The sequence below is a fragment of the Canis lupus genome, chromosome 3, assembly GCF_003254725.2.
Source record: "Canis lupus dingo isolate Sandy chromosome 3, ASM325472v2, whole genome shotgun sequence".
NCBI lineage: Eukaryota > Metazoa > Chordata > Mammalia > Carnivora > Canidae > Canis > Canis lupus.
Window position 1 is genome coordinate 560,439 of NC_064245.1, and position 27,315 is coordinate 587,753.

The 27,315-nt window shown below is 40.0% G+C and overlaps 1 long non-coding RNA gene across 4 annotated transcripts in view; it reads left to right on the forward strand.

Moving 5' to 3' along the window:
• The window catches only part of LOC112653762 (uncharacterized), a 68,458-nt gene that overhangs the window by 3,260 nt on the left and 37,883 nt on the right, over positions 1-27,315 (forward strand). For 3 of the 4 annotated variants that reach the window (XR_004814363.2, XR_004814366.2, XR_003132494.3), the window contains exon 2: positions 10,644-10,733. This is a non-coding gene — a long non-coding RNA (uncharacterized LOC112653762). Of the gene's footprint in view, positions 1-7,627; positions 7,753-10,643; positions 10,734-27,315 lie in introns of those variants that run through there. The other variant, XR_004814364.2, reaches the window with a different exon arrangement.

Below are 27,315 nucleotides of genomic sequence, written 5' to 3' on the forward strand. Positions count from 1 at the left end.
CAGTTTTGGTAATTCACTACAATGAGTCATGCTCAGAAAACACCTCACTAAACTACTACAAGTATACTGTAGGGTATATAACCTGGGAACAGCCAAATGGATGAGATGTGCAGGGCAAGGGGTGGGGTGGGGTGGGCTTGGCTTCTATGCCTTTTCTGGGCTTGAGGCTCCCTGAACCTCCTTGTTTAGAAGTTCTTATGGAGATTCCACAATGCAGGCATGATTGGTTAAATCACTGGTTACTGGACCCACTTGTCCATGTCTCCAGAGACAGGGCGTGGGATGAGTAGGGCTGGGGTAGGGTAGCTCTCTAGTGACGAGGTTGGTCCCTCTGGCAAGCGGCCCCAATCCTGAAACTACCAAGGGAGATCACCAAGAGTCACCTCAATGACATAAACTTTGTTCTTTCTCAAAATTGCTTTGGCTATTTGGGGTCTTCTGTGATTTTACACAACTTTTAGGGTTGTTTGTTCTATTTCTGTGAAAACTGCCGCTGGAGTTCTGACAGGAATTGTACTGAATCTGTAGATCACTTTGCGTGATGTCGACATTCTAGCAATGTTAATTCTTATCTGTGGGCACTGACTATCCTTCCATTTATTTGTGTCTTCAGCTTCGTTTACCAATGTCTTATAGTTTTCAGCATATAGATCTTTCATCTTCTTGGTTACGTTTATTTGTAGGTGCTTTATTCTTTTTTTTTTTTTTTTTTTTTTTAAGATTGATTTATTCGCAAGAGACAAACAGAGAGAGGCAGAGGGAGAAGCAGGCTCCATGCAGGGAGCCCGACGCCGGACTCCATCCCAGGTCTTCAGGATCAGGCCCTGGGCCCAAGGCAGCACTAAACCACTGAGCCACCTGGGCTGCCCTGCTTTATTATTTTTGATGCAATGAATGTGATTGTTTTCTTAATTTCTCTTTGTGTTTTGTGTATAAAGACATGACTGATAGTTGTATAATGATTTAATATCTTGCAGGTTCACTGAATTCATTTCTTAGTTCTAAGTTTCTTAATGGTCTTTAGAACTTTTTATATATGTCATCTGTAAATACAATTCTATTTCTTCTGTTTTGATTTGGATACCTTTTATTTCTTTTTCTTACCTAATTACTCTAGTTATGAGTTCTCATACTATGTTAAATAGAAGTGGCAAGACGAGGCATCCTGGTCCTGTTCCAAGAGGAGAGACTTTCAGTTTTTCACCGTTAAGGATGATGTTAGCTAGAGGCTCGTCATGTGTAGCATGAATGGCGTATGGTGTCATTGTGTTGAGATATGTTCCCTCTAGCCACTTTGAGGGTCTTATCATGAATGGCTGTTAAATTTTGTCAGATGCCTTTTATGCATCTTATGAGATGATTATATGACTTTTATTTGTCATTATGTTAATAGGTTGTGTTATATTGATTTGCAGATGTTGAACCATCCTCCCATTCCTGGAATAAATCTCACTTGATCATGGTATATGATCCTATAACGTGCAAACAGTTTGGTTTGCTAATTTTTTTTTTTTTTTTTTTTTTTAGAATTTTTTCATCTATGTTCATCAGGGATATTGGCCTGTAATTTTCTTTTCTTATAGTGCCCCCTTCTGGTTTTGGTATCAAGGTAATGCTGGCCTCATTAAGTGAGTTTGGGAGCGCTCCTTCATCTTCTGTGTTTTGTTATTGTTGTCGTTGTTGTTGTTTTTGGAAGAGTTTAAGAAGAACCAATATTAATTTCCTCTTTAAAGGTTGGTAGAAAAAAAAGGTTGATAAAATTCACCAGTAAAGCCATCTGGCCCTGGAATTTTGTTTATTAAGAGGTTTGTGATAATTAATTCAATCTCTTTATTAGTAATTGATCTGTTCAGATTTTCTGTTTCTTCATGATTCGGTCTTGGTAGGTTGTATGTTTCTAGGAATTTATCCATTTCTTCTAGGTTGTCCAACTTGCTGGTGTGTCATTGTCCATAGTAGTCTTATATGATCCTTGTATTTCTGTTTATTAGTTGTGACAACATCTCTTTCATTTCTAATTTTATTTGAGTCTTCTCTTTTTTTCTTGGTGGTTCTAGGTAAAGGTTTGCCTATTTATCTTTTCAAAGAACCAGCTCTTAGTTTGGCTGATCTTTTCTACTGTCTTTTAAATCACTGTTTCATTTATTTTTGCCCTGAACTTATGTCCTTCTTTCTACTAAGTTTGGGTTTCATTTGTTCTTCTTTTATTTCTTTAAGATACAAAGTTAGGTTGTTTGAGATCTTTTTCATTTCTTACTGTAGGCACTTACTGCTGTGAACTTCACTCTTAAAACTGCTTTTGCTGAGTCCTATTAGTTTTGGTTGTTGTATTTCCATTTGCATTTGTCTGAAATTATATATATATATATATATATATCTTGCTAGAGGGGAGGGACAGAGGGAGAGGGAGAGCATCTTAAGCAGGCGCCACACTCAGTGTGCACCCCAGTGCAGGGCTCAGTCTCAACCCTGAGATCATGACCTGAGCTGAAATCAAGAGTTAGATGCTCAACTGACTGAGCCTCCCAGGTGCCCCTATCTGAAAACATTTTTTATTTATCTTTAGCTTCTTCTTTGGCCATTGGTTACTCAGTAACATGTTTAATCTCTACATATCTGTAAGCTTTCCAGTTTACTTCTTGTAATTGATTTCTAGTTTCATACCATCAGAGTTGGAAAAGAGGCTTGATATGATTTCAGGTTTCTAACTTTATTAAGACTTGTTCTGTGGCTTGACATATGATCTATCCTGGAGAATGTTCCATGTGTGCTTGAGAAGAATGTGTACTCTACTGCTTTTTGATGGAATAATTCTTAAATGTCTAAGTTCCCCTGGGCTAATGTGTGCTTTAAGTTCAGTGTTTCCCTATTCATTTTCTGTCTGGATTATCCATTGATAAAGGTGATATTGAAATCCCCTATTGGTATTGTATTGCTGTCTATTACCCCCTTTAGTTGTGTTAGTGTTTGTTTTATATATCTCGGTTGTCCTATGTTGGGTCTGTAAATATTTACAATTGTCACATCCTCTTCTTGGATTCACCACTTTATCATTATATAATGACCATCTCTGTCTCTCACTAGTTTTTGTCTTCAAGTTTGTTTTGTCTGATATATCTACCCTTGGTTTCTTTTCTTCCCCAGGTTGGGGAGTATCTTTTTCTATACCTTCACTTTCAGTCTATGTGTGTCCTTAAAACTGAAGTAAGTCTTTTATAGGCAGCATTTAGTTGGGTCTTGTTATTATTACTGTTTTTTAAAAATTTATTTTTAAGTAATTTCTACACCCAATGTGGAGATTGAATTTATAACCCTGAGATCTAAGGGTTACACACTCTACCAACTGAGCCAGCCAGGTGTCCAGGTCTTATTTTTTTAGATCTATTAAACTACTCTTTATCTTTCAATCAGAGAATTTAGTCCATTTACATTTAAAGCAAATATTAATAGTTATAGACTTATTGCCATTTTGTTCATTGTTTTCTGGCTGTTTTGTAGTTCTTTAGTTCTTTTGTTCTTTTCTTGCTTTCTTCCTTTGTGATTTGATACTTTTCCATTCCTTTCTCTGTATCTTTCGTGTATCTACCGTAGACTTTTGCTTTGTGGTTACCATAGGGTTACATAAAACATCCTAGAGTTATAACAGTCTATTTTAAGCTGATACCAATTAAGTTTAAATGCATTAAAAACTCTACATTTTTACCTCCCCCTGTTTTTGTTTTGTATTTTTTGATGTCATAGTTTATATCTTTTTACATATATAGCCATTAAGAAATTACTGTAGTTATAGGTTTTTTTTTTAACAACTTTTGTCTTTTAACTTCATGCTTGATTTATAAATGATTAACCTATCATCATTGCATTAGATTATTCTGAGTTTAACTACATATTTACCTTTACTGGTGAGATTTATACTTTCAAATGTTTTCCTGTTGCTAATTAGTGCCCTTTAATTTCAGCCTAAGGAAGTCACCTTAACATTTCTTATGAGGCCAGTATGGTGGTGATGAACTTCTTAAGCTTTTGCTTGTATGGATAATTCTTTATCTCTTCTTCTGTCTCAAAGGACAACTTTGGTAGATAGAGCATTTTTGGTTGGCAATTTTTTCTTTAAGTGCTTTGAATATATTGTGCCACTCTCTTCTAGCCTGCAAAGTTTCTGCTAATAGCCTCAAGGAGATTCCCTTGTGTGTAAAATTGTTTTTCTCTTGCTGCTTTTAAGATTTTCTTCTTAGTTTTAACTTTTGACACTTTAATTATGTGTCTTGGTGTGGATCTTCTTGGGTTTATTTTATTGGACCTCTCTGGGATTCCTGGATCTGGATGTCTTTTTCCTTCCCCAGGTTAGGGAAATTTTCAGCCATTATTTCTTCAAATAAGTTTTCTGCCCCTTTCTCTCTTCTCCTTCTGGACCCCCTATCATGTAAATATTGGTTGGCTTGATGATATCTCAGAAGTCCTATAAGCTATTTTTGTCCTTTGTTTTTTTTTTTTTTTTTTGCTCCACTGATTGGATGAATCCACTACTCAGTCTTTGAGTAACTGATCATTTTTTCCACTGCAATCAGTCTGCTTGCTGTTGAACCCCTCTATTGAAATTTTCAGTTCTGTGATTTCTGAATGGTGCTTGCTTATATTTTCTATCCCTTTATTAAAATTCTCACTTTGTTCATGCATTGTTCTTTGGACTTTAGTGCACATTTTGTGACCATCATTTGAACTCTTTGGCAGGTTTATCACTTGTTTCATTAAGTCTTTTTCTGATGTTTTGTTCTTTCATTTGGAATGTATCCCTCGGTTTCTTCATTTTTCCTGACTCTGTGCTAGTTTCGATGCATTAGACAAAACAGCCACAGCTCCTAGCAGTCTCATGTGGGAGTTGAACCTTATCATTCAACCTGCCCTAACTATTGGTTGTCTCTCAAATCTTTGTGATTGTCTAAGCAGTTTTATTTGTTCTTAGTAGCTCACAGTATTGAAGATGTATTAAGACCTGTGAGAGTCCCAAAGGGGAGGATCTCAGTCAGCACCTAGATTCAGGTTCATTGGCAGCTGGCCTTGAGGCAGCAGCTTTTAAAATATGCAAATATGCCTCTTTCAGGGGAAGCCTGGGATATGGGCATTTCTGTCTGGCCTCATCAGCAAGTGCCCTGAGGGGATAGCTGGCCAAGAACTCTTTCTCTGTTAGTTTTGTGGGACCTGCAAATATAAGCCCTACTGGCCACCAGAGCCAGGTGATAGAAGGGCATCCTTTGGATGACAGCCACAAAAACTGGGATGTATATATAAGCCCCTTTCCTGGAAATATCAGCAACCTGGAGTGAGGCATCAGGAGAGCATATAAGTGGTGCCTACCAGCCTCCCTGGTCTCTGGAGAGTACTGTAGTCAGCCCATTAGAAGCCTATTAGAAGGCTGTAGCCAATCAGAAGCTACTGTGCTATGCAAAAAGACCCCCTTTACAGAAAGACTGGGCACATTTAAATTCTCTGGGTCTGTGCTGGTCCCTACGGAGTTTGCTGTGGTAAATTCTCATGAGTACTTTAAGAACTGTCTCTTAGTTTCCTATAACCTTGCTGGTCTCTTGGATGCCAGCCCCACTGGCTTTCAAAACTAGGTGTTTGGGGCATCCATTTCTCAGGTGGAGGTTTTAAGAGTTGGGACACCAGATATAAAATCTAAACCTTTGACTTCTCAGAAATTTGGAGTTGTAAGTTCCCTCCTCGTTGTGTGTAGCTGCACCAGGGCTGGGGTTTATGATGAAATTATTAGCCTCTACTATCTGGTTTGAGGTCTTTTCTCATTTACCCAAGGTGTAGGAGCCACGCAAGCAGTTTCTGGATTTCTTTCAGAAGCACTGTTCTATATGTAGCTGTAGATTTGATGTGTTCATAGGAGGATGGGAGGTCAAGAGCCTACTATATTGCCATCCTGAATCAGATCCAGACATTGAGTTTCTAGTGTCAATTATTAGAACTTATTTTTTCTAGGATTTCTTTTTGGTTCTTTTTCAAAGATACGGTTATTTGTGATATCTTTTGTTCCTTTGCAATATACCTTCTTTTATTTCTTGAAATACATTAAACATACTCATTTGATATTCTATAGGTCAAAAATTTGCAGTCTTTGTTTCAATACACTATCACTTGTCTGTTTTCTCATAGGTTTCTGATTTATTTTTAAAGTTGTGGCTGCCATTTGGGTCTGTTCTAGAAAGGATTATATGTTTGTTATTGCTGGGTATTTGGGGCACTGCTAACCTGGAAACACTTTTAGACATCTTCTCTATTCATTCATCTGTCAATGGGCATCTGGGCTCTTCCCATATTTTGGCAATTGTTGACATTGTGTGTGTGTATATATATATATATATATATACACACACACATATATATATATACATACATAAAATGGAATATTACTCATCCATCAAAAAGAATGAAATCTTGTCATTTGCAACAAATGGATAGAGCTGGAGGGTGTTTGGCTAAGCAAAATAAGTCAGTCAGGGAAAGACAAATCCCATATGATTTCCCTTATATGTGGAATTTGAGAAACAAAATAAATGAACATAGATAAAGGGAAGGAAAAATAAAGTAAGATAAAAACAGAGAAAGAGGCAAACCATAGAGATTCTTAACTCTAGGGAACAAACTGAGGATTGCTGGAGGCGTGGGGGGTGGGGGGGTGGGGTAACTGGATGATGGGCATTAAGGAGGGCACTTGATATATAACGAGCACTGGGTGTTATATGCAACTGATGAATCACCAAACTACCCTGAAACTTAATAATAATAATAATAATAATAATAACAACAGCAACAATAGCAACACTTTATCCAGCATTTTTAATTATTCTGAATTAGGGGCTTTTTCTGCATATCTCTCCTGCCATATTGCAGGCATGAAACACCTTTTAAGTTTCTTCATCAGTTTATTCCTTGAAAAACCATCCAGCTTAAGAACATCAGAAGAGCTTATCACTAATCCTGCTTTTTCTGCTAATAACCTCTGTGTAAAGGTAGTAATTCTTCCCAAAATAATTTATAATTTAGAGCAAGTCTCACCAGGTCCCTTTTTTAAAGTAAGTTGGTCAAATTCTGTGGGAACCTAACAAAATTACTCTGAAGATCTTTTTTTGGAATAAAAACTGTTGAGAATACCTGGAGCAGTTTAAAAAAAGAATAGTAATGGTGGATGACTGATTCCTTCCTTAATATTAAATATTACACCATATTTTAAAGTCTATAAGATAACTAGAGGAGTATGATAATGGCATAGGTACTCATCTGTCAGTGGAATGGAAGATATAACACATAACTATTCTGAGTATTTGTTAAATCTTGGCAAGTCTTAAAGCAAACTTGCCAAATTAACAGAGAAGGGCTGAGTAAAAATATTTGCTTGATTATAAAAAGGATTTACTAAACGTTAAAAATCAATGGCTCAATCTGGAAAGTGGCAAGAAACTGGTTACAATGAATGATGAGGTTTATCTGACTTTTTGATCATGAGAAAGCATTCCCTTTCAAAATAATATAAATAAAATTGATTTTAAAAATAAATGGAAGGAGTATGGAAATAATTGATAATCTTAATTTAGCAAAAATTTAAAATTTCTCTATAATAATTAGAAATTCCATGAATTAAATAGGCTAAATTCTTATAATAAATATAACTGTAACATATAATCCTTAACAATAAAATAATTCGTGTTAATCCATGTGAACAGTGAGAATCCAGTAGAATCAAAGGTAAAAAAAGATATTTTATAAAAGAGAAACATGAATTGTAAAACATACCAAGAAGTATCGGTGCCTTAAGGGATCTTATGAAAATATTTTTGTAACACTACTGACTTGTAATATATACAATGACCCCTAAATTTCCAATTTATTTTTCTGATATTTATGCGACTTTTTTTTTTTTTTTTTTACTAAAAGCAAAACATGTCTATGTTTAGAGAGGCCTGTCTCTTTCTTTAATTTTGTTCATATTTTGAAAGTGTGATTGGGCTTCAGTTTTTTTTTTCAGATTTTTTTTATTGTGAATGTACTAATTATTAATGCTTAATGTGTTTATATATGAATGGTGTGTTTGGGTAAGATGTGGTTGATCTTGGTTAACTTATGTAAAATTGTCTCTGCACCACCATTTTATAGAGTACTGAGTTTTTGATGACAGTGGTCCTGAAAACTGCTAACTGAATACTGAGAAATCCAATGGGCCTGACTTAGTAGCAGCTGGGTGCCACCAGGTGGTAGTACAAGCCAGGCGCAAAACCATCGCTGTAATTCACAGTGGTACTTTAACAGGAATGAAATTAGTAATAGAATATCCATATTTAACTGGAATCACCCCATCTTCCTTGGTGTTTTTTAAATCTGACTTTAAACTAGTTTTTCAGAGATGAAGCTTCGTTTTTTTTTTAATCTGGTCACATTGCACAGGAAAGACCTGTTTTAATATCTTCTTTTGAATAACCCAAAAGAACATCTTATGGATTCCAGTCCAGACAAAAGCGAAACATCTTTGAGTGGTGAGATTCTCTGTGCCACAGAACTGCAGTCCTAAGCCAATCAGGGAAATAAAGCTGGTGCTGTAGTCAGGAGCCAGCCTGCCAGGAAATATATGTGGCAATTGGGGTTGAATTATTCATAGACAGTTTTTTTGTTTTGTTTTGTTTTTTGTTTTGTTTTGCTTTTTTTTGGTGGGTTAGACAGCTCAATCTGTCTATATTTTTTTAAGTCAGGTATGACTTGATTGCAGTGCTAAGTCACATATCTGGAAATAAATAGTTGCTAGATAAAATATTTTTATTTTTTTAAATTTTTATGACTAAATGTATATGGCATGTGTTTCATGTCCCTGCACTTCCAGGGGTATTTTTAGAGATGTCTGTTTCCATATCAGTAACTTTGCTCTTTCATGATGCTGGAGTCTTTCTTTGGGGGAGTGGATGGCAGCTTTGGAGGATATTTGGTAAGACAGGCGCTCCAGAGGGGCATTGAATAGCTCAAACAGCTCAAAATCCCAAACCTGGGATTCTAATGAGTGGTGTTAGCTATATTAGTGTTAATATTTGTTTTAGCCACTGAGAGAGAATTTCTAGCTGCTCCATTAGAGATAGGAAGTCTGTCCACGGAATAAATTAAGTCCTCCGTATTGAGACAACCTGAAAGTGAGCACCCATGGGTCTATGGGGACCTGTGAGAAATCATGGAGAGCCCAGAAGGGCCTAAAGGACATAAGTCCGAGGATTCTAATCCTTCAGATTTTCAGGAGGAGATGTGATTTCAGTCAAGTGTGGTCCTATAATAATATACGTGGCTTGAATTCTGTTGTATGAAATGAGTGAGTGGTGAGGCCTTGGAAGGAGCATCACTCACTCATGAGAGGCCAGAACAGGCTCAGCCCCCATCACAGCAAACTTTCTTTTTCAGCAAAGTATCCAGAGCTGGTAAGTGTGAAAACCCCAGAAACCTGAGTTTCCGCAAGGCGCTCGGTGAAGTCTCTCGTGACACACCTCTGGCTGACGTGAGGTCTAGGTGTCATTTTGTACGTTGATGATTGATTAGCTACCAAGGTGATGCCACTTAATAGATTGATGTCAAATGATGCCTCTAGGGATGTCCTCGGCCTTCTTTTCTTTGATCCTTTTTATTCATGATTTGGATGAAGATGTAGAAGGCAGACTGATACAATTTGAGATGACATGAAATTAGAATTAAGGGGTCAAATCAGAGTTGTAAAGTCTTAGGCTGGTTGAACTTGGCATGCAGTAGCAGAATGATTTATTTTTATTTTTTATTTTTATTTTTAGCAGAATGATTTTAAATGGAATATTTATAAAGGCTACTGTGTTCTAAAATCAGGAGCAACTATTCAGGGGAAGTCCTATCTTAGCTGTAGCATACCTAGAAGAGACTTAAGGGGAGATAGTTGGCCGTGAAAATAGTATCAGTCAGCTGTGTACCATAGCTGTCAGCAGAGTAAATGTTAATTTAGGTTTTATCATTCAAAACGTGTGTCCTGGCAAAGGAGAGAGGGGAAGTTCCCTGTCCTCCCGGCGGGGGGGACCACTGTTGCCTCAGCGCTGGGTGCTGTACCTCCCGTGGGGCATAGGCGGCTAGGGACGGTTCAGGAGGGGGATGGCACGGCAGTGAGAGCCGTGGAAGCTGTTATAAGGGGCACAGCTGAAGGAACTGGTTATTAGAAAATCCAGTATCAGGATGGAGTGACACTGGCTCTGCATGTTGGAATCTGCCTGGCGAGACTGGGATTAGACTTGCTCTGTGTTCAAGTTAAGGTCAAGGGCGTGGAAGTTGTACAGCGACAGTTTTGCATTTTGTGTAGTGAGGCTCTGATGGTTAGAAGCAACCCTAGGTGGGAACAAACTATTTCAAAAGATGATTTCTCCGTCGTTACTGTGTTCGAGCATGGACGGGTAAGAACTTGGAACTGTCTTAGCAACTGAGACATGGTCAAGTGAACTTAAAAGGGTCTCTTCCAGTTCTGGATTTGTGGTTATCTTCTTGACCCATTATTGAGCTAAAAGGAATCCTTAAGAAAAGGCACATTTGAGCAGTTCTCAATATTAATTTATCCCAATAAGCCTAATAAGGGTTTTTTTCTTTCTTTTCAGTTTCTTTAGCTGGCAGAGGCAATTCAGGATTTTCAAACGTGACCTTTATTCCTGTTGTCTCAGAGATATGGTCAGTGCCCCGATGCCAAGGTAAACACAATAGGTACTTCCAAATGCTAGAGGGATTACCTAAGCAGGTCGTGTCAAATGATTGGGCAGCCAGTTCTGGGCATATTAGCCCAGGACTCAGCTCTGGGGTTGGAGTTCAAGAGTCAGCAGTGTTGAAGAGTGGAGTTGAAGAGTGTTTGAGAGAGTCCTTGGCCTGCTGTGATCAACCCGTCCTCCGTGGGGAAGTGCTGGGAGAACCTGATGTGTCTGCCCTGGAATTTGAGAGGTTCAAGGATCCTGAGGGCCACTAAGAGACTGTGGCGGGGGTTACCCATGCCTGGCAGTGGCCCCGAAGGGACAGAGGGCTTTGTTGGGAACCTCGTCTTCCCCACCGCGGGAGAGCTGTGGCAAAGGTGTCCCTTAGTCCAGAAGTGGGGCTGTGTGAGGGGACTGCCCAGCAGGGCTGCCTAGAGGGCGGATTGCCTGTGGTCGGCTGCTGGGGGGACCACTGACAGGCCAGGACAGGAGGCCAATGGGAAGACGTTAACAGGATTAACTAAAGCCAGACCAGCTAGGCTAGGTTCAGATCCTGGCTCTGCTGCTTTTTTGCTGTGTGATCACAGGCAGGAGTAGAGCAAGAAAGGTACAAGAATCTAACCCAAGGCCTATGTCTTAGGAAGATGGCTCAGGGGAGCCAATTTAAATTCAGTAAGATTTTGGAATTTTGACAGTAAACAAGAGACTTTTAAAATACTCAAGATTATTCATGCAACTTAAAGGGATAGAGACCTTGGAGACCTTCCATTTAAGGGTTTAAAAAGGAGTCCAGAGAGCAGGTTTGAAGAGACGGTGGAAAAGGAATAAGGGTGCCTTCTAGTTGCATCCTGTGCAGACAGACCTAGTAGAGAGTGGAAATGCTGGAGTCACGGCCAGGGACGGATTTTAGACATGGTTTTGTCACCAGGTAGCCATGTCCGTAGCAAGTCACCCTACCTCTCTGGGTCCCAAGTGTCTTCACCTGTACAACATCTCCTGCTTCCTTGTAGCCATGTGGTTCTGTTTCCATTTTCCTTCACAGGCAAGGTATGCAATATGTGTCATATATACAAACATTCATAAATACTAAATATCCAAACATATCTTCCATTGATATATACATTTAATATTTATAGATACATATGGATGCATTTGATACTTGTAAGTATACAGATATATTTAGTATTTATAAATATGTAGATATATATAGATATATTTAGTATTTATATATATTTATTTATACCCAGAACTTTTTTCTGAAAAGATTTCATTAGCTGAATTGCATTTTCTCTTGGCATACTGACTGGGCTTTGTGCCTGAATACAGTGTTAAGGTTACCTCCTGTGTTCCTCCAGTAGTTTTCCTCTGCTAAACTTTATATAGATAAGCTTTAGTAGGAGATGGCATTTTGAGCACATATATTTTAAGAGTCTTACCCATATTAATTCTCCCGATTCAGTCTACATGTGGTTTTTACATTTTCATAGCTCAAAAGTCACAGACAAGCTCAACTGAAGGAGGTAAGAGGAATGTCAATTAAATACAATTAAATATTAAAAAATCCCCCAGACCTCTTGGAATTCGTGAGATAGTTCTGCACGTTCCTACGTGTGTGCAACAAAAAATAGACTTAGTTTGCCCTTGAATTTTAAGCCTCCTCATAACACTGGTCTGGAGGTGATGTAATTTTCTGTAAATTCCTGTCTGAGTCCCTGACATGCTCCAGAAAGGGTTGGTACAACCAAATCACTGCTTTAACTAGTTCAGTTATTTGAAATTATACAGTAAGTATACAGTAATTCTATTTTGTCCAAATAAAAAGTAGACACAGAGATTAGAACATCATAAAATAGACAAAAGGAGAAGGTGACATCTATCTTAACCTGCTCAGTCCTTTGCTGGAATCCTTCTCTTGAGCAGGGATTGATCTCATGAGCAGTAGCAATAGTTTGTTATAAACTATACTAGATTGTGTATTTATTAGTTTTAAATTTTATAAGACATTCAGTCTCTGCAGTGATAGCTGAGGAGGGGTTTTCAAAGCTGAGCACTGCACGTGGACTGCATATTTATACGCATAGCAGCATCTGTGTCCTACACTGAACCAGAACAGCAGTACCAACAACTGCGGCACCCACAGCTCCAAAGCCCATAACTTGAGATGTCTCTGCTATTTTCACCCAATATAGGTTTAAATGATCTCTAAGTTCTCTCTCCGCAGTCCTGTGGTTCAGCTCACAAGAGGCATCATCTTTAAAGCTTAGGTATAAATTCAGCTGTGGCAGCTTAAGCCTCTAAAATCTTGGTATCCAGAACACCAAGACCCTGTTAGGACACAGTGAGGATACTTAAATGTTGGGAAGAGAATGGAAGTCAAGTGTAACAAGGTGTCTTTCCTTAAACATACATGTACGTTAGTTCAGTTTCCCTTGCGTTTTTGGAACTGCTCCATATCATGGTGGTTGAGAGGATTATAAGGAGTGATTACAGAGAAAGAAGTAAACAAAGAGCCCTGAATTCAATTTCTGGGGGCGCTTTATTTTCCGCCTTCCTGAACTCTAGACCACGTCCAAAGATCTAGACCAGTGGTAATAGGGGGCAGATGTTCACATAATGAATTAGAGGGTGGCAACTGCACATGTTACTATTCCAGGCCTCTGGTGGTAGTATTTTTGCAGCCCAGCACATTGCCTGTCTCTTCCTACTCTTTCAGTGCAGTTTCTCTATTGCCCTTCTTTACGTGAGGATCAGCAAAAGCCCTGCTGGGGTCAGAGCGCCCCATCACCTGGCCATTGTAATTGATTCAGACGTGACGTGTGAGCCAAGCTGGGCTGACGAGAGCCCGAGTCTGGGACTCAGAGTGGAGGCAATAGGGGAAGCTGCCTTTCCTCTCTGTTCCCAAAACTGGGAGGGTAGCTGAGGATGGCTCATTTTACCATCCTGTGGAACAAGCCTTGGTCGTCAGAGTGAGGCCTACCCTGAGACAAAGGCAGGAGGTGAATGGCAGTGTTGTCTGCGGTCTGGCTCTAGGTCTGTCTGATGTCAGCTCTAATAAACCACGGCTTGTTTGTTTCCTCTAAGTTGATTTGGATTTCTGTCATTTGTATCCTAATACAGACTTCAAACAGAAATATTAGAAAACACACTTTTATGAAATGTCACTTCATAAGCCTAAAAATACAGATGATTTTGGTGTGATAAGAAAAGTAACTGTAATTTATCAAGCATCTTCCAGGTGCTAAGCATGGCTATCAGTACATTCTGTGTTCGTTTTTATTTTTTCTTCTTTTTTAAAAAAGATTCTTTATTCATTGGAGAGAAAATGAGAGCATAAGCAGGGGGGAGGGCCAGAAGGAGAGGGTCGGGGAGAGAGGGAGAAGCAGACTTTCCACTGAGCGGGGAGCCCAATACAGGGCTTGATCTCAGGACCCTGGGATCATGACCTGAGCTGAAGGCAGTTGCTTAACCAGCTGTGCCACCCAGGAGCCTGTTTTATTTTCATTTAAACTCTACCACAACCTATGTAGTGTATGTATCAGTTAGCTGTCACTGGGTAACAAACTGTCCCAAAACTTAGTGGCTTGAAACAATAAGAGTGTATTTAACCCAAGTCTCTTGCTGGGTTGGGTGATTGTTCTGATGTAGGTCAGGCTCAGCTGAGCGCACATGGGCTTGCTCCTGGATCTACAATAAGCTGGCAGATTTCTGGGGACTGACTAGTTTGGGATGACTCATGTGTAAGTCTGGAGTTTGGTGGTTTTCTGAGCTGGGCCCCACAGGAGCGCCTGGACATTGTGTCTCAAGCAGACTAGCCTGGGCTCTGAACGTGAGTGTTGCCGAGTTCCAGGAGAGTGATGAAGGCATGGAGGCTCCCGCATTTTGCAGCTTCTCCTGCATTCTGTGGACCAAAGTACAAGGCCAACCCTTGTTCAGGGAATGAGGAAATAATCTCCACTTTTAATTGGAGGACCTGAAAGTCAAAGGGAATTGATATAAGGAGGCATGAAAACATGAGAGCACAACTAATTTTCTAAAAAAGGTATTAGGTGCATATACTTCAAAAGTTAAGAAATTTACTCAAGATCACATGGCTAGTAAGTAGCAGAGACAGGACTTGAGCCTTAATCTTCTGACTGAAAAGCTCACTCTTCCAGCATTTCTCTCTTCTTGCTGATTCATCTATGTCGTCCAGTTGTCACAACTTAGTTTCCAAAGTCCTATTCTTAGATCACTTTTGAATGACTTCTCAGTTATTATGAAGAGTTTATTATAACAAAGGTATTGACTTTCCGTGAATAGGTTTTTCTTGAGCCACACTTATAAGCATTTCCATTCATATTTATACCCACAAGAAAAGGAAGTTCATATTTTCATCTTGCATCATGGCTATGCTTTGAAATACCAAATGTTATTTTGGGAGAATAGATAAAATAACTTGTAGTATCCAGTAAATTCTTAAACAATACATAGATGTGATGAGGAAACAATGAGTTCAGGCAAATGGGAAGTTGGAAGATGGTGAGATCTGTAAATGGGAAGAAGGCTGTCAACAAATGGAGGCAAGGGACAGTGAACTTCAATCCTGTAGGATTCTAGGAAGGGTAGTAGTGGCTGTAGCTACCATTTAAGTTGAGAAATCTTATAGCCTTGTGTGAAAGTCTTCATGAATAGTCCAGAGACAGCCCTCCCTAAGGATCCTCAATAGGATCGAATATGGGGAAAAGAGACAGTGTACAGAGCCTGGTATTGCACTGCAAGACTCAGATGCCCTACATTGTGCCTCTCTCAAAATAGTTTAGCTTAAACTCTCCTTGCATGCCTAGCTTAAAAGTCTGAGTGTTATAATTGTTCCTCTACAACAGTCCTAAGGGTGTTGATGGGAGGGGGTGGTCACATAGGCAACTTTGTCTCATGAAATTCAATGATTAAAATGCATGATTGCTGTGAAGAAAGGAAGTTCGGAAGAGCATAGAAAGAAGCAGATGGTGGGAAATGAAGGGAGAGAACTGCCAGGAGCTTTCTTCCTGCGATGGAAGCAAGGCCCTCTCTCAGAAGGTAATACTAGGTCAGGGCGCCTGGGGGGCTCAGTTGGTTAAGCCTCTGACTCTTGATATCTGCTCAGGTCATGATCTCAGGTCATGGGCTCAAGCTCCCTGCTCAACAGTACATCTGCTTGAGATTCTCCTTCCTTCTCCCTCTGCTCTTCCCTCCCTCCCTCCCTCCCTGCCTCCATCCTTCCCTGTTCTTGCATGCGTACCCTCTTTCTCTCTCTCCTAAGAAACAATGGTAACACCAGGCAAGTAGAACTGAGTGCTCAGGAACTTCTCAGAGGTCATTTATTTTCAGGGAATATAGGCATAAGGGCAGGGAGTGTTCACATGGTTCAGTTGAGACAGGAAGAGGTAAAGGATAAGTCGGAGGATATCTAAGGATTGGTAAAGAAAGTAGATGGTTTTATGACTCATAAGTTCACTATTAGGGGAAAAGGTGATATGTATAGTTTTTAAACATCATGAAATCTTTTATTTTCATCTTTTCAACACAGTAAATACGTCACAAACAGCAGAATGGTTTCTAATTTCAGAACCTGGTGATAAGGAAAGGCAGGGTATGAGAAGAAGCCAGGGACTGTACCCCCCTGATGAGGTTCCTTTGTGGTTTGTTTTAAGGGGGTTTGCATGGTCTGTGTTCAGAAGCACTGAAAAACTTGGAATGAAGAATCGATTTCCCCTCTTTTCTATTAATCTCCATCTGGCCCTGGATGACTCTGGAAAGAGAGGGTGGTCCTTGTGCCTGAGTTGGAGAAGTTTGGTCTGCAGTCAGGACTGGATCCCAAAACTGTGGAACCTGACATTCCTGTACTCCGTGTCCATGGGATTTTGTCCATATCTGACTGTCGTGTGACTATAGACTTTTCCCCCTGCACCAAAAAGGTGCAGAGTTCTAGCCACAAGGGTGAGGATTCTATATAAACTTGAAATCACTTTTCAACATGAACCATTTGAAAAAACAGACCCCCATTTTATTATATTAAGTAAAAAACCCAAATAAATTAAAAGAAAGTAGGTCAACATCCTTAGATAGGAATGTATCTCAGAAAGGAGACCAAAAAAAATTTTGGATAGGGCATCTTCACATAATAATTTTAAGCTTTTAAATCACAGATTTGAGCTGTAGGAATGCCTTTGTTGATAAATACAGAAGGAGGATCAGCCATTGGAACTGCTTATCTTGCATTTGTTCAAAGCACTGAATAAACTAGAGCAGATTTTGTAGAGTTTGGAATTTTACTGCGACGTGACAAGTACTCAAAATCAAAGAGTTGTTGAATCTGCAAATAATATGTTTGTAGTGATTGATCCTCTTCTAAATCTATAATTAAAAAAGGTAGGAAAAGTAACATGAAAGCAATTTCACATTCTTTTAAGTTCTGGTTAAAGATATTTGAAAGATCAGAATGGTTTTCCATCTTTGGTAACTTAGATGATGCTTACAAAAACAAAATACAATCCAAATGTCTTCTACAATATTGTTATTAATCTAAGTGTTATTTGTTACAAATTTATAGGTAACTGCTGCCTTTGAGGATGTTACCATCCTCAAAGTGATGTCTGTTTGTGGATACCTCTTTTTGCTATTTCAGTCTCTAAATTTTTATGTCATAAGCTAACTTTGACAATTGGGGCACCTGTGTGGCTCGGTTGAGTATCTGAACCTTGATTTCAGCTCAGGTCATGATCTTAGGGTTGTGGAATTGAGCCCTGCATCGGCTCTGTGCTCAACATGGAATATACTTAGGATGCTTTCTCTCCCTCTTCCTCTACCCCTCTCCCTACTTGCACACATACTGGCCCTGTCTCTCTCTTAATAAATAAGACCTTATAAAAAATAAGCTAGCTTTGCTTAAAAATAAAAGTTAAATACACTTTATTCTAGAATGATTTTTTTATGTACCGAAAACTTGAAAAGACAATACAGCAAGGTCCTATTTACACCTCATCCATCTTCCCCTAATTTTAACATCGGTAGTGGATTGAATGGTGGCCTCCAAAATATATGTCCACATCCTAACTCTGGAATCTGTGAATGTTACCTTATTTGGAAAAAGAGTCTTTGCTGATATAATTAAATTAAAGATTTCAAGATGAGATTATTCTGGATTATCTGATTGGGCCTTAAATCTAATGACAAGTATCCTTGTAAAAGACACACAGGAAACAAAAAAAAGACACAGAGGAGAGACACACAGGGAGAAGAGGAGAAGGCCTGAATTTTTTTTTTTTTTCCTTTTTCTGATGTCTCTTTTCTGTTCCAGGATCCAGTCCAGAACACCACATTGCGTTCATTGCCGCCCCCATGGTGTCCTCTGGTTCATGACAGTTTCCCAGTCTTTCCTTATTTTTCATGACCTTGATGGTCTTGAGCAGTCCTGGTTAGGTATTTCGTAGAATATCCCCTACTATGAGTTTATCTACTATTTTTCTCATGATTAGACTGGATTATAAATTCTGGGGATGAATACGACAGAGATATAGTGTCCCCCTAATCATAAAGGGTAAAGGGTATATATATCCGTATGATTTATCCCTGCTGATGTTAGTCATTTTTTAAAAAAGATTTTCTTTATTAATGAGAGACACACATAGAGAAGCAGAGACCCAGGCAGAGGGAGAGGCAGGCTTCATGCAGGGAGCCCAATGGGGAACTCGATCCCAGGACCCTGGGATCATACCTGAGCTGAAGGCAAACGCTCAACCACTGAGCCACCCAGGTGCTAGGATCCCTGCTCATGTTAGTCTTGATCACTTAGATAAAGTGGAGTTTTCCAAGTGTCTCCATTGTAAAGTCACCATTTCCTTTTTACATACTATATTCTTCAGAATCAAGTCTTTAAGTTCAGCCTACACCCAAGGAAGTGGGAGATTAAACTACACTTCCTTGTAACAGGGGGAAGCTAGTATGTACTATTGGGAATTTTTCTCTAAGACAGTTCTTCCTTTCTTTCTTCAACAGTTTATTTATGTATCAATGAATGTATATATTATAATCCAATTCAGTATTATGATCGTACATTATTTGTTGCCCAAATTGTTGTAGTTTTTATCCGTATTATAATTATTAACTTATTATACTGTATGCTATTAGTTTAAGCTTTCATTTTGCTCTTCAGTCTATTAGCTATCTGTTGCTCCATAACAAATTACACCAAAATTTAGGGGCTTAAAACAGCAAATATTATTATCTCACAGTTTCTGTGGGTCAGGAATCTGAGTGTAGCTTAACTGGGCACCTCTGCTCCCTCACTAGGCTGCAGTCAAGGTGTCAGATGGAGCTGTAATCTTCTCAAACCTTGACCTGAGAGCACCTGCTTCCCCAGGCTCATGCACATGGTTGTTGGTAGCCCTCAGGTCCTTGCTGGCTGTTGGATGGAGACATTAGTTCCTTGCCAGGCAGGACAGGAATAGTCGTAAAATAATATGGCAGCTGGCTTCTTTCAGAGGGTGCCCAGCATGGAGAGTACAGTCTTGCAAGTGACTTCCTTTCACTGTTGCCAGAATATATATATTTCAAGTGATTCACTGGGGTGCCTGGGTGGCTCAGTCACTTGAGCCTCTGACTCTTGATTTTGACTCAGGTCATGATCTTGTAATCATGAGATTGAGCTCCATGTTGGGCTCCACACGCAGTATGGAGTCTGCTTGAAAGTCTCTTCTCTCTCCCTCTCTCTTTCCCCCAAAGGCACATGTTCGCTCTCTCTCTCAGTATATCTCTTAATAAGTAAATAAATAAATCTTTAAAACAAACCCAAAACAAACAAAACAAAAAACCCAAGTGATTCACTTGTCCAGCCCACACTCAAGGCAGGGATGCTGGTTATAGAAGGCCATTCTGAAGAGGAAGAGGTGATGATAACTGGGGCTACCACACTCAGTATCCCACTATTACATTCACTCGCTTCAGTTAGTGAGTTAGAATGGGCAGAGGGAGAAGAGGAGGGGGAAACCTAGAAAAGCAAAACCCCTGATGGATTAAATGTTTTGGATGCAGTAACTTTTGACAATGTGTCACATACTATATGGGTGTCTACCTCTTATTATTATTCATCTATACATTTATTTACTTATTCATTTAGGATTATATGGCATGTAGCTTCAAGCCAAACATGATATTTCTGACCCCAGGCTGTGGTCTACTTGAGAGTTTTGAAAACATTTTTTTTCTTAATTAGCACCTGAGCACTTACAGGCTATTTAGGACCAGCCACCTGAGCATCACTTCCACCAGGTATTATATGAGCAGAAGTGGAACCCATTAGTAATTATAATTGAAGCTAAACATAATTACTTTCATAATCTTGAGTTGTTCACCTTGAATTCCATCAAAATCGTATTATGAAGCTGAGGAATTATGAAGAATTACTGACAAAGGATACTGTCAATAATTCTTTCATTTGTATTCAACTCATCTTTAAATTAGGTCCATTTACCTTTATTTATTTGTTTCTTTTGGTAAAAAAAAAAAAAAAAAAAAGCTCCCTGCAGAACACTTGAAAGTGAATAAAACTCCAAAGGAAAACAATCCAAATTATATACCATAGTGTTAACATTTTGATGCACAAAATTTCCATATTATTCTTTTTTAAATTAAATTAAAATTTTTTTTAATTTTTAAGTAATCTCTACACCCAACATGGGGCTTGAACTCACAATCCGGAGATCAAGAATCATATGCTCTACCAACTAAATCATCCAGAACCCCTTCCATATTATTCTTATACATATTTATTTATTTACATGTATACTTAACAGCATTGTTATCAAATTTTGGAATTTATAGAAATATGAGTATTTTCCTAAGTAAATTATTATTTTAGCAAGAACCCACTTGACTCATGATTATTGTCACTGAAATTCCCACAGTAGTTTTGCTCTGTAGACACCTCTGCACTCATCCAATTAGCATATATTGACTTCTTACTGGTGGCCAGTAAGGAACCCAGCACAGGGGAGTGCATGAGCCAGGTACTTGGAAAACTCAGTGTATGTTTTAGCCTGGCACCTAATCGGTTTTCATGTCCTTGGACTAATAAAAATCAATAGCTATCATATATTGAACATTTAGTTAAAAAATTCCTTTAACTCTAGGGCCAATGTGGGGCTTGAACTCAAAACCCCAAGATCAAGGGTTGCATGCTCTACCAACTGAGCCTGCCAGATGCTGCTATAGTGAACATTCACTATGTGCTAATTATTCCTGGAGCCCTTCATTTTACTCTCATGTTTAATCACAACACCCATGAGGTAGATACCATTACAATTATACTCATTTTACAGAGGGAAAGACTGAGGCCAGAAAGGTTAAGGAACTTGCCCAAGGGCACATAGCTAGTAGGTAGTGGAGCCAGGATTTAACCCTGGTAGCTAATTCCAGAGTTTATGTTCTTAATCACTGCTCTATACTTTTGAAATGAATACGAGCACTTGCTCTCTGGGCCTTAGTTTCTACATTGGCACAATGAATAGAAATTGTCCTAAATGAATACCCACCATTTGCTTCAATGTGGATGGAACTGGAGGGTATTATGCTGAGTGAAATAAGTCAATCAGAGAAGGACAGCCATCATATGGTCTCACTCATATGTGGAAAAAAAAATAGTGAAAGGGATTATAACGGAAAGGAAGGAAACCGAGTGGAGAAAAATAGAGAGGAAGACAAACCATGAGAAACTCCTAACTGGGAAACAAAGGCTTGTGGAAGGAGAGGAGGTGAGGGGATGGTATCACTGGGCAGGCACTAAGGAGGGCACTTGATGGGATGGGATGAGCACTAGGTATTACACTATATGTTGGCAAATTGAATTTAAACAAAAAGAAGTTTTTTTAAAAGCTTAAAAAAAATGAAGTCCTGAAAGTAGGTGATTTCTAATATAATTTGCTTGTTTGCAAGTATAATAGGATTTCATCATATGCATAATTAACTTACTCAACTTCAAAGTTTCTCCAAATGAAGAGGGAAAGCAAGAGAGAAAGAGATTAAAAGAGAGAGTTTAAATAATCCAGGGAATTGAAATAGTCAATAGTCAGTGCAAGTTGGTCAAAACCTATGGAAATAATGTATGAATGATTTAATTTTAAAACTATTCTTATCATTGACAATGGAAAGAAATGTATTGTTCAGGTGACCAGATAAGTCAGTGGTGATAGATTTACTCACATTCTTGAAGAAGAAACTGAAGAATGAATTGAACTCAGTGGTGAAACACAAGTGATAAATTAGGGCAGCCAATAAAATCAATTTGCAGATGTAAAAAAAAAATACATACTTTTTTTTAAAGCAATGTATTTTAAGGATAGTTTTATTATATGTGGTTTTTTAAAAATCTACTGATTTTAAAATCAAACCTGAAGTAAGATGTGAATCCATTTTAACAGATACCTCCTAAATAATTTTTTTTATGGAAAGATAAGTTTATAATAAAGCATCTAAAAGCCAGGATTCATTCTGGTCTTATGAAGAACCAGACTATGACCAAAACACCATTAGAATCTAAGGTATCAATTTTCTGTCTCATCCCCCCCTCCCCCCTGCTTCCCTATGGGGACCTGCTTCATTCTTTTCCTGAATAAGCTTTCTTTACTTCTTCAGGCATGGGTGGAAAATCTTTCAGACCAAGCCCTGAGTAGGATGCAAGTTGGCCACTAATAGTGTTTCTGAACCTTAATTCCAATGTCCTGGAGAATTTGCAACCTCAGATAGGTTTGTGAGACCCAAGAGAGTAGGACTCTGCCCCACTTTCCAGGAGACATAGATCCTTCCCTAGAACCAAGACAGGAACTCCTACTGTGATGTGTTTCAGACACAAGTGACCTCATAAAATTTCCTGGGTCCCGGAAGCAGGGCTCAGAAGAAGAGGAGGAAGTCACTGGACTCACCCTGTGGACAGAAGTGAGGGAGGTCTTAGTGGTGATGAGAGAGAACCAGACAAGACATCAGATGTCTTAGTAGGTGACCAGTCACTGGGGACTTAGCTACAACCCAGGAAAGGGGGAGCGGGAAAGGAAGAATGCCAAATCAGCAGGTTAAATTTTTGCCTCTCCAGTAAAATGGAGCTTAAAATAAAAGCTGGGCTGAATTATAAAAAATAGTATTATGTTGGTGGCACACTTACTTTGAGGGCCGAGACTTGTATCTGTCTGGAATTCTGTGATTCCTTTCTGAACTACAGGTTGCTGACGCACTCCAGAATTAGGGTCAAGCCATTTTGGGCAACATTTGTTCCCAATATAGAGACAAGGTAGGTGCTCAAGACACCAGTGAGTTGGAAAACCTGCGAACTCTAGTGAAATTTAGTTGGCAATAGTTCTAAAAATGTTTTGAAGTTTTGGGGCAACTGGAAGGTGATGGAGAAAAGGAAGAGGGCAAATGTTAACCTTAATAAACTTAATGGATAGATCTGAGTTTTATGAGGACCAAGAAGGTGGTTAAAAAGGTAGGTGCATGAGATACACTTTTCATGGCATCTTTCTCAGGCTCTAATTTTAGCCAGTGGACTCGAGAGTAGTGACTCCAGCAGCACCAGCCCAGGCCTGACAAACGGCACAGATGGACCCTTATCATAGCTCTTTTGGAATGCCCTGAACTAGGCTGTTTTTAAGGTATCTTCCAAAGCAGAAGAACCCTGGTGCTCTGTCAAGTGGGTGTCCCTTTACTGTGCTACGGATTGGTGCAGTGGCCAGGACCGTGGTCAGACATCTTTTGAGGAAGGACTCCTTAACAGGCCTTGAGAGGACACTGCTCTGCATTGGAAGGTGGATGCTTCTAAGACTCTTGTGAAGTATAAGCACACTCCTATTTTGTCTTGTTTGTAGGAAAAAAAGAACATTTTAATGGTGACATTGCCTTAAATGAAGCCCTTAGCCCTAATGTTGGAGCTAAGGCCTGCTCGGGGAGGGTAGGAGGAAAGCATCTCAGAACTTAGAGGACCAGAGAATGGAGCCACTCTGTGGCCTCAGGAGTCTGGGCTCAGTAAATCCCTCTATCTCTTCTTTCACAGACCTCTGAAGCCCAGAGATCTTAGAGATTGTAGGAGTGAAGTCATGGTGAAGGTTCAGGTCGGGACCCCGGTCACACACCGACTGCCTTATTTAAGGCAGCAATAGCTTTCACCCCTTCGGTAAAGTGAGTCTCTCAAGGCCTCCTGTCAGTTCAGTGGAAGTGATGGGTGAATGTGGGGAGCAGGAGCCCAGGGGTTCTCGATGGTAGTTGGGAGAATTTCCCGGGTAACCCCAGATAGGAAACATTCCAAAGGGAAGAACTCACCCAGGATATATTCTCATCTATCTCACCTTTGGGAACCTGGAGGAAATATCACTCCTGTGGTCGGGGCTGCTTCGTGCACAGCACTTCTCTTCTGGGACTTGGGCCCAGGTCTCCACCTGTGTGCGTGCATGTTTGGAAGGGGCCGTTTGGTGAGGGTGAGGAGTAATGCTTGCGGGTAGAGTAACTTGCAGGAATATACATGTTAATTCAGGAAGAGAATATGGTGGAATAATATCTTGGAGATTTATTATTTTATTTCCTTTGGCATTTCTTCCCTCTCTCTGTTGGAGCAGATGGTCAGCTCTGAGCTCATCACCTCAGGAAGGGAAGTGACAGCGTAGAAAGAACCTCTCCAGAGTTGTGTTCCAAGCCCCAAGTCCTTAGGGAACTAGGAGTATTTTGGGTATAGAAAAAATGTTTAGAAAGAGTAGGAGGAGGAAGAGAACAGGGCTTCCCTCAAGATTACAGAAAGCTCTGTGGGCTGGAGGGGGAGGAGGGGAGCGAGTGGAGTCCCAGAGAGGGGCTCTGAGCCTGAGTGCCTGAGTGCCTGAGTGCCTCCTAGGGATGGCTCCCCGGAAGGCTGGCAGGTTTGGCCAGAACAGCCTCTTAAAATTTTCCTGTGCTCTAGGGGTCTTAAAGCAGCAGTTTCCTCCACTGGGATCTCTGGACCATACCTTGTCCTACCTGCCCACGGTGCCTGGTCCACACTGGTGTCCATGTTCTCTCCAGTCTTTACGTTGAGCCACCGGTCCGCATGGCCCCTTCTGCTCCAGTAGCTCTCTGTGCCAGGTTAGCGGTGTTGGAGTCTTCTGTGCTCGTGTCCTCCACTGGGACACAGGCATCTGTGTGAGTGTCCGTGCTCCATCTGCCTGGACGTGCCTCCAGGTCAGTCTTGGTCTGGGGCCCTGATACACCTCTGAGGTCCTACTCCAATACCACGTACGAGGACTTTTCAAGTCCTGTGTTCCTATTCATCAGCTCTCCTTGACAAACACCATAAGGCTCGGAGAGGTATAGGGCTTGCTGAAAAGAAACTGTCTTATAAGGACATAGAGGTTTATACATTCTCCTACTGCAGATTCTCTGTGAGTTACTGCCCTGCTGCCCATGGACTCCTAACAGTCAGGGATGGTCTTCAGGACACAAAGCATTCAAGCTGAGGAGTAGACAAGTTTGTCCTACAGCACGATATCAAAAATGTCATATCAAGCCTCTGCTACAGACCCTCAAATCACTCAATCTCTGTTCTGAGTTTAGTATGACGGGTGAGCCTGTGTGAGCCTGGCGCATAAAGGAGAATGGCATTTTATTCAGTTTGGTCATGAAATCAACTTATCTCAAACATTCACAGTGGAAATTACCTTAAAACCTTTTTTTTTCCCCCTTAAAGTAATCTCTCTGCCCAGTGTGGGGCTCAAACTCACAACCCTGAGTCACATGCTCTACTGACTCAGCCAGCTGGGCACCCCTACCTTAAAATGTTATTAAATCTTCAATTGCACTCCATATGAGTGTTCCTCGTGTTTAGGGACAGTGTTGCTTTAAAGTTTCTTTAAATTCTAGAATCACATTCAGTGTGGTGAGATGCTCACACTATGAGAGGTATATCGAGGGAAGAGCATTTTACATCTTACAGATTAGTTTTCAGTTTGAGGTGTGAATGGGAATGTGGGGCAAGGATGTACACACTTTTTATTATAATGTATACATCATTATGTTTATATAATTGCTTCTTTTTGGTATAGCAAGTATAGAATTGTTAGACACAGGTCAAGGTACCAAGAACATTCAAGAACTTGATCTCAAGGGATATATAATTCCACTTCTGAGAAAATTAAATAGAAACGTAAGAAGTAAATGGCAGCAGGAACGCTTAGGTGGCTCAGTGGTTGAGCACCTGCCTTCAGCTCAGCGCATGCCCCCAGGGTTTTGGGATCGAGTCCCACGTCGGGCTCCCTGCATGGAGCCTGCTTCTCCCTCTGCCTCTGCGTCTCTGCCTCTCTCCCTCTGTGTGTCTCATGAATAAATAAATAAAATACTTAAAAAAAAGAAGTGAATGGCAGCTTAGAGATTTCATAATGGTCTTGTACCATCTCTTGATCCTGGACCATCCACTGTGGCTTCATCCTTGGGTTTCATGTATTGGAAATATGTCTACCAATACTCCAGGCTTGTATCTTCCCAGGTTATGCCTGATAGAACAGAATTTGTCTTTGTCAGCATTTCCAAAACATCTCTTTGGATCTCATTAGATCTGATTGGTTCACATGCCCATCCTAAACTCATCATCACCTTAAATAAGGGATGAATGTTAGAGGGAGATAGAATATAATTCCTTGATTTATTATGTTTCAATTCTTGCATACTCCTGGAGACAGGGCTACACTTGATCTTAGCCAAAAGGCCGAGAAGCGATTGGAGACAGGGCTAGAGTTAACTTTTCTATAAGCGCTTAGACAGAAGGAAGAGGTTGTTTCCCAAAGGAAAATCGAGGGAATGCATCTTGAAAAAGGTGAATGGATACTGGGAAGAGAAATGATATTCTTTAAAAGGTTTAAAATGTTGGTAATTTCTGGGCAGAAGAATGATATTCCAGAGGGTGTGTTGTAAAGCCTTAGACAATTGGTAAAAGGAAGGTGCGGTGGGAGGGAGAAGTCAGATTAAAGAAGCAAAGGGCTAAACTGGATGGGATTAAATTCAGTGGACAAGGTAGGATTGTACTTGGGGTCATTCTGGGAATGACATGGATAAAGCATTTAAGGTAGAGGCAGATGATAAATAATGAGTTAACTTTTGGGTCCCTGTTCAAATTTTGGTGCAAAGTTGTTTTTTGTTTTCTGCGTGTGTGTTTTTTTAAGACTTATTTATTTGAGAGAGAGAGCAGAGGGAGGAGCACAGAGAGAGGGAGAGAGAGAGGGAATCTCCAGCAGATTCCCCCCTGAGCACAAAGTTGGATCCCAGGCCTTGAGATCATGACCTCAGTGGAAATCAAGAATTGGACACTCTACCAACAGAGCCCCCAGGAGCCCCAGTGCAAAGTTGTTTTGTATTCATCCTTCAGCCCTAGACCCTTTCCATTCAGGAGTGTTCACAGAGGCCTGAGACCTTAAGACTAGTTCACCAGAAGAGTCGGCATCTAGATCAAAGGTTTTACTTAAGTATAACAAAAATTTCTAGTGATTGTTAATAAAGAGATAGTGGTTGTATCTTGCTCTTTTACACTTTCCCATTTTCCCTGAGTAGGGTAACTATTTGAAAACCATGTAGA